This window comes from Petaurus breviceps, unplaced genomic scaffold (assembly GCF_028583685.1).
Source record: "Petaurus breviceps papuanus isolate PSGF00001 unplaced genomic scaffold, PetGlider_PUasm1.0 90491, whole genome shotgun sequence".
NCBI classification, from domain to species: domain Eukaryota; kingdom Metazoa; phylum Chordata; class Mammalia; order Diprotodontia; family Petauridae; genus Petaurus; species Petaurus breviceps.
Window position 1 is genome coordinate 3,154,225 of NW_027187263.1, and position 8,112 is coordinate 3,162,336.

The following is an 8,112-nucleotide window of genomic DNA, read 5'->3' on the forward strand; positions in this document are numbered from 1 at the left end:
GTGGTGGATGGAGTGCAGGGCCTTGAGTCAGGCAGACTCATTTTTCTGAGTTCAAATCTAGCAGTGTGACCCTGGGAAAGTCACTTAACCTTGTTTGTCTCAGTTTCCTCCTCTGTAAAATGAGATGGAGAAGGAAATAGCAAACCAGTATCTTTGTCAAGAAAACCTCAAACGGAGTCACAAAAAACCCAAATGGGGTCACAAAGATCCAGACATGACTGAAAAATGACTGAACATGTCAGATGCTTTTCAGACTCAGGAATGTGCTAGAGTCACCATTTGGCTCTGGAGAGTCAATTATTAAATTTTCAGTATGATCATTTAGAGCTTAGAAATCAGCAAACCCTACAGATCAGGGCTTAATTGATTGTTTTGTTGATTGTCTAGACTGAAGAAAGTGAGGGAAAATGTTGATAATACAGATTAAACTCAAAAGTCTATCTTGCACACCTATGATTTTTCCCAAGAGATATTAACAGCACACTCCTGCTTTTAGTATTGTTTTCATTCGTAGCATTTTTTCTTTATTGTTCTCCTGACTGATGCACATGAACCTTCCCAAATAAACTTTGGTCAGGTGCCTTTTAGTATTATTTTCATTTATGTTATTGTATTTTTTCTATACTGTTCTCCTGGTTGGTTTATGAGTCTTCTCAAATAAACTTTGGTTCAGGTGCCTTTCGGTATTGTTTCATTTATTTGATCATAGTCTATTCTTTATTGTTCTCCTGGTTTGGTTCATATGACTCTTCCCATTTTTTCCCCTGAATTCCCCTGAATTGAAAGGGGCACATATTAAGAGAATTTATTAACCAAAATGGGAAAGAACCTACCTCCAGGAATCTAGGTCATTACTATTTATTTTACTGCCTTTGGAAGTTTGCTGGGGCTGTTGACAACTTCAGTTTACAAGGAGAGAAATTATGTAGAGAAAAAAAATCCCATTTCCTTATCGAAAGATAGAGAGTGAATATTTGAAATGGTGTTACAAAAGGATCGAAATGAGTCAATACAGTAATTTTGTTTTCCTCTAATTAGCATTTTAGTAGCTTGATAGTTTACTGAAACTAAAATAATACATAAAACAATTAATCTCAAGTTCAAGTGCAGCATTCCTCAGGCAGATCATGTAGATCAGGCTGTAAATCTTTCCAGACTCATAAAAAATGTACAATATGTGCCTGCCGTTATTTTAAACAGCTCCAAAGTGCTTTATAAGCAGTTTCAAGCTCACAATTCAGAAAGGTAGGTAAACATTAATATCCCAATTTTACAGGTAGATAAACAAGCACAGAGAGTTTAAGTGATTTGCCTGAGGCCACAGAGGAAGTCAGAGATTGAATCTGGAACACAATTTATGCTCACCATTTCCAGATCAAACCACTAAACCATAATTCCTTTCAACCTGGAAGCATAAAATCTTTGATACAATTGTCCTCCTCCTCCTCCTCCTTCTCCTTCTTCTTCTTTCTCCTTTCTTCTTCCTTCTTTTTTTCTTCTTCTTTTCTCCTCCCCCTCCTCCTTCTCCTCCTCCTCCTCCTCTTCCTCTCAAGGACAGTTAAACTCTTTTTTTTTCTTTCTTTCTTTCAGGAAAGAGTAGTAGCTGTGTCCTTTATCTCACTTCTTCTACAAGTGACTCTCTGGAACTGAGGCAGCAACAGGCAGCCCCCACATTCTTCTCCTCTGACTTCAAAAGTGCCTACTTGGGAAATTTCCTCCCGATTGGTGGCCTCTTTTGTGATGTCTGATTCAACAACTTTCTCTACCTGCAACCAACAAAACTGGGCCAGCTCAATGAACCTTCCATTTATATGCACAGTCAAATTAAATTTGCCCAAGCCTTTGAAAGCTTACATCTGTTGAGTATACAATTTGTATTACCATTTGTTCCACAGATGTGTAACAAGACAAATACCTGTCCAGGCTTACATGGGATTCAGAAATGCATACGTTAATCATGTTGGTGGAAAGAGGTTAAGGGAAATACAATAAATCAGCCTCCAAATGGTTTCACTTGGAAAGGTCTGGGAGAACAGGGTTATTTTTATCCAAGGATGCTTTTAATTTGAATCAAAAATGCTTTACCACATGTTCCGCCAGGAGTTCAAAAGGATTGGTAACAAACATTTAATCTTTTTTATTCTGGGATTGGCGCTAAGCCCTCATCAAAAAGCGTATGCAGTCAAACAGCTTATCTCCACTGAGCTGTTTCCCTTAATGTGTTCCTAATTATAATCCTACATATTGCTCACTGTGGCCGATTGAACAATATGGCAGTCATTTCTTTGCAGGCCTCCCTGTTCTTTGAACTGTGAGTACAGAGGACTAGAACAGAACCAGATCAATGGGATTTGAGTGCTGGCGAATCAAGCCAGATGCAATCTTAGGAGAATGCATTTCCAGCTGTTCTCCAGAAAGGGCCTTGAGCAGACAGCTGGGGACTTGTATTATTAGTATTATTGTTATTATGCTCACAGAATGTATCCAACTTCTTTTAGGAAGGATGCAACCATTCTTTCTTTTTAAATCACCCTCATCATAGATTCTCTTAAGGGCTTTAAAATAGAAAAGCTTAATACATAAAAGCACAGGACTGATGAAGGAGAATCAAATCACACTATTCTAGTTACACCCTGTATTTTTTAAATACCATATTGTATCTGACTAAAAGGATTCTATAATGATCAATTTTAAAAATAAAACATGCTTGCACCATTTCCATGTGATTAGGTGGGGGTGGGGTGGGGTGAGATGCAATAACATCCCAACTTCTCTGGTCAAGACACTAAAGCAGAGACAGGCTGGTAGTAGTCTTAGACACTGGCAGACTCTCTGTAGTCTTAGACACTGGCAGACCTGAAAATAGACTCCAAATCCCTTGGATTTTCAGGTCAGTATTTTGTCTGCCACCACTAGCTGACTTAAGCAGTCTTTTTTTTTTTTTAAGCAGTCGGGGTTAAGTAACTTGCTCAAGGTTACACAGCCAGTTATTTCTGGGTGTGGTGCTAAGTATCTGAGCCCAGATTTGATCCCAGGTCTTCCCGACACTGGGGCCGGAGGTCTTACTCGCTGTGCTACCTGGCCGCCCCCTTAAGCAGTCTTAAAGATAAATAAATCCATATAGATTATATAGTGGGAAGAGCACTGCGTTTAGACTCCAAGGCCTGGGTTCTATGACTTCCTATCTCTATGGTCATTTAACTTCCCTGAGTCTCAGTTTTTTCCTCTATAAGATGGGAATAGTAGTTGGTAATGCACTATCTACTTATTGCTAGGATTGAATGCAATTTTGTGTGGACTATCATGCACCTCACCCCCATTCTTGAGTTCTCTCTCCCTCTTGAAATTTCTTTGTATTTACTTAATTTATGAAATAAAATAAACATTTTCATAACAGTACAATAAATAGACTGTACATTAAACTGCAAATCTACTATGCACAACATGCTATTCTTTTGAAATATACAACAAAATTATCATGTAAAATTCTTTTCTTTTCCTTTCTCCCTCCCTCCAGGGATGGCTACCATTAGACACAAATGGTACACACACACACACACACACACACACACACACACACACACACACACACACAAAATATTCTATACATCAATTTATCAGTTCTTTTTCTGTATGCAGATAATACCTTTCTTCATATGCCTTGTAGAGTTAATTTCGGTACTTATAATAGACAAAATAACTTATTTGCTCAGTCTTTCTGTTTTTTTTTTTCAGCAGCACCCCCAGGGGGCTTATTTCTCCCTGTAACAGATGCCCATGGTCAGCAGCCCCAGCTTGGAGCATGCTTTGCAGTTACAGATATTTAAGTACTTTAGAGGAAGGGGATTGAGGGAGGAGGAGGAGAAGATGGGGAGGGTCTCTTTCCTAGGGCAGGGGGTTTGGTAACTCGGCTCAAGCACAACAGGCAAGGAGATGAATCTTGTGGAGAAGGAGGGGCAGGTGTCAGTCAAAGGGCCAGGGACTTTGTGTGGAGAGGGAGAGCTGGGCCCCGGGCAGCTCAATCCAGAGCGACAGACCCCCAACGCTCCCCCTTACTCCCCCCCTCCTCCCCACCCGGGGCTCCACTTCCTGCTTCTTGTGTCTGCAGAAGTCAGCGGCCTGGCCCTCTTCAATCTCCACTCTGGGCCAGAACAGCCTCCTGGGTCCCTCACCTGACCAAGTGAGAGGTGAGCCAGTACGGGAAGAGGGCCTGGACGTCCGCGATGGCCATGGTCAGGTACAGATGCAGATGGTTCTGTGCCTCTCTTGAACCAGGACTCCTTCAGCTGCCACTTTGTAAAGGATTTTCAGTCGAGGGGTCCGGATCATGAAGATTAAGGTCTTTCAAACACACCAGCTGAGCACCAGGCAGAAAGAAGGCCAGCAGGTCAATGGTGGTGAGGTCTGTGTTGACAGTGACAGCAGGATGGCCAGCACCTCTACTGTGATCCAGGAGGGCTGAGCTAGCCTGCAGACCCAGGAGGTCCAGGGAAAACCTGCCCTGCATCTCCAGTGCTAGACCAGCAAAGCCAGGACAGATGGGGTGGAGGCCGTAGCTACGACTTAGGGCGCTGATGTCGAACCTCGGGGCCACTGGCATGTCCTGCTGGTACTGTACCTCTCAATCCTGGTGCAGGTAGGGAAATACCAAGAGCCCCAGATTCTTCCTCACTACACAGTGTCCACAGCCAAGTAATACTTAAGTTTGGCAATAGGAACGAAATGGTTAATCTTCCTGTCCACCAGTTCCTTGCCATGGGCAAGCCAGGCTGCTCCCATAGACTATCCCCATGTTGGACACAGAGTCAGTGAGGAAGGCTAGCTGTGAGGAGGAAGCATAGCCCAGGTCCCCAGGGGTCTGCTGGGCCATATAGCTCCTGAGCCTATGGACTGAGCTGGTGTCATGGAAGAGTTGGTGGGGATCTGCTGAGCTTGGTTCCAGTACAGGCACTCTCCTCTTCATGGGACTCTGGGTGCTCCCTGCCTTGGTGCTGGTGCTGGCCCAGCTGCATCCTGGACTAGGAGAGTCAATCCGGCCTTGATGGATGCCAAAAAAGGCTCAGAGTCATTCTTTAAACCATATTGCTATTACTGTATGCAGTGTTCTTTTGGTTCTGCTGATTTCATTCCATTATTTTTTGCAAGTCTTTCCAGGTTTTTCTAAAATCATTGAGCTCATCATTTCTATAGTACAGTAGTATGCCATCACAATCACATACCACAACTAGTTCAGCCATTCCCTAATTGATGGGCATCCCTGTAATTTCCAGTTCTTTGCTACTGCAAAGAGGGCTATGGTAAACATTTTAGAACATGTAGGTTCTTTTTTTCTCTAATCATCTCTGGAAATAGACCAAGTAGGAGTATTGCTAAGTCAAAGGTATAGGTATTTTAATAACTCTAATTCCAGATTGTTCTCCAAAATGGCTGGATCATTTTAAAATTCCACCAACAATGGATTTATGTCCTACTTTTGTCTACATGCTCCCTAATATTTGTCACTTTCCCCTTCTATCATTTTAACCAATCTTGTAGGTATACAATGTTATCTCTCTCTCTATTTTTTATTTACTCCTCTGTCTATGTATTATATCCTAACCTCCTCCCCCCACAGTGGAATATAAAGGCAGGAAATGAATATATATATTATTATTGTCTTTGCATCTCCAGTTCCTGGTATAGGGCATTGCACAAAGATCATAGGTTTAGAGATGGAAGGGGCCTTAGAGGTCATCTAGCCCTCTGAATGATAAGTGATCAGTAACCTGAGGCCTAGAGAGTCTGAGTGACTTGCCCCAGGTCCACAAGACTGGAAAGTGCAGAGCTGACATTTAAACCCATGTCTTCTGTTCAGATCCAGTATTTTTTTTTTCTACTCGAAACTACATCATAAATAAAAAGGTTTAAAATCTAACTGGCAGGCAACTCACAAAGAAAAAAGTTATTAACAGTAAAACCAATTTTATTTAATAAGAATCACAAGTTTTATGGAAGTGGCCAGAGGAAGCAGAGGTGCACAGTAATAGCAGTCTAGTAAGGTTCAGCATTCTTGATAAGTAGAGTCTGATTTTCAATAATGTGTAGTTTGATAGGGTGTGAAGAGGGGTGCCTCATCAGTAATATCTTCTCTCACTGAAAGTCATGGAACCTTAATTCTTCTACTGTTATTATCCTCTAAGATGCTTCTGTTTTCAGGTGTTATTGTACTAATAAAAGCTAATCATAATAGCTAATATTTCTATAGTGCTTTCCATGTGCCAGGTACTTAACAATTATCTCATTTTGTCCTTACAACAATGCTGAGAGGTAGGTGCTATTATTAATCCCCATTTTACAAAAGGAGAAACAGAGGCAAACAAAGATCATGTGACTTTCCTAGGGTCACATGAGGCTAGATATAAACTCAGGTCTTCCTGACTCTAGGCCCAGTCCTTTACCCACTATACCATCTTGCTGATTATAAGGGCACAGAACACTGTAGAGACTCTTGACCATGGTTCACAAAAGCTCAAAAGACTTTGGTTTAAGTATCCATGCATGGAAAATCATATGGAAGAAGAATGCCTGTTGTCCAGACCATGATATGCAGTGGAAGGGGGAGTAATATAGAATAAATCTGGAAAGGAAGGCTGGAGTTGGATTGTGGAAGACTTTAAAGGCCATGCTGAGGAGTTTTATTTTATTCCCGAGGGAATAGGAACCCATGGAAAATTTTTAAGCAGGGGATTTTTTTGATCAGATCTTTGATTAAGAAAGACTGTTTTGATAGCTATATAGAGGATGATTAGAGAGCAGAGAGACTGGAGACTGGCAGACCAGCTAATAAGCTATTATAGTAGGTCAAATAAGAAGTGAGGAGAGCCTGAACTAGAGTTTTGGCTATGTGAATGGGAAGAATGATGTGAAAGATTATGGAGGAAAGATTATCAAAATGTGACAACCAATTTGATATAGGGGATGGAAGAAAATGAAAATGCAAGGATTACTACAAGAGGGGTGACCCTGGGTAACTATAAAAGGTGATGGCTCCCTCAGTAGAAATAGGGAAGTTTGGAAGAGGGTTGTTTCATATAGGGAAGATGGTTAATTAAATTCTAAATATCTTTAGTTTGAGATGCCTGTGGGAAAACAAGTTGGGAATATCTAGCTGTAAAAGCCATGCAAAACCAGCTTTCCAGAGGACTGCTGCTGTGAACAGTTTTCAAGGTTCTGATTACATAGTATAGTGAACTCTGTATATATTTAATAACAAATCAGAACAAAACATTTACAGAAAATCAAGGTAAAGCATTCAGAATGTTACAACTTATCAAAGAAAATCAAAACACAGCATTCACCATATCACATCTCAACAACTTATAACTAAAATGGCCACATAGTTTTCACCAAAGTGGTCACATAGTTTTCAACAAAGTACAGTAATTTAGTAACTCGATCATCCTTAAGGGCTTGCCTCCTTAAGGGTCACAAAGTACAAAAGTCAAAGTTCTCTACCCATGGAGTGCAATTAAGTTACAACTTCAACAGTACCCTCTTAAGGGGTAATGGAAAAAACAAAAGCCATCCATCCTAGGTCACAAGTAAATTATGATTTCATCAGTGACTACTCAGTCAATTTCATTAGTCACTACTCAGTACCCATGGAGAGGTCTTTTCATCTTGACTTGGGGCAGGCTTTCAGCTTCCATGGTTCCTCTTCCCATGGTGCCAGCTCCCGCCCCAATCTGCCATCTGAGTTCAAAGGCAGACAGTCCCCAGCTCCTTGTCTAGCTCTCTGTGCAATTCCTGCTCCACATTGGAGCTCACAGTGGCCAGTCCATCTCAAAACCTTCACAGTCTCTGTTCCTGGGAAGGCAAAACCACAGGAACATTCATATACATTAACAAAGCCACAACAACATTTGTACAAAACACCAGCACCACAGTCATGCTTCCTTAGTCTTTGACAGCTCCAGTTGGCTCTTGAAAGTCTTGCCACCACAAGTCCGAGTTCTGTGTTCTCAGTTCTCAATTCTCAGTTCAGTCTTCCGTAGTAGCAGCCCAGCCTCCAGATGCTTGCTGAGAGACTCTCTCTCTCTCTCTCTCTCTCTCTCTCTCTCTCTCTCTCTCTCT

General features: G+C 41.4%; 1 long non-coding RNA gene and 1 pseudogene across 1 annotated transcript in view; one reads left to right on the top strand and one right to left on the bottom strand.

Annotated features, from left to right (window-relative positions):
• Window positions 1–1,853, top strand: part of LOC138141802 (uncharacterized) — a 52,564-nt gene extending 50,711 nt beyond the window's left edge. Inside the window, exon 4 of the long non-coding RNA XR_011163280.1 lies at window positions 1,591–1,853. This is a non-coding gene — a long non-coding RNA (uncharacterized lncRNA). The remainder of the gene's footprint in view (window positions 1–1,590) is intronic.
• Window positions 1,854–4,168: 2,315 nt separating this feature from the next.
• Window positions 4,169–8,112, bottom strand: part of LOC138141809 (protein YIF1B pseudogene) — an 11,890-nt pseudogene continuing 7,946 nt past the window's right edge.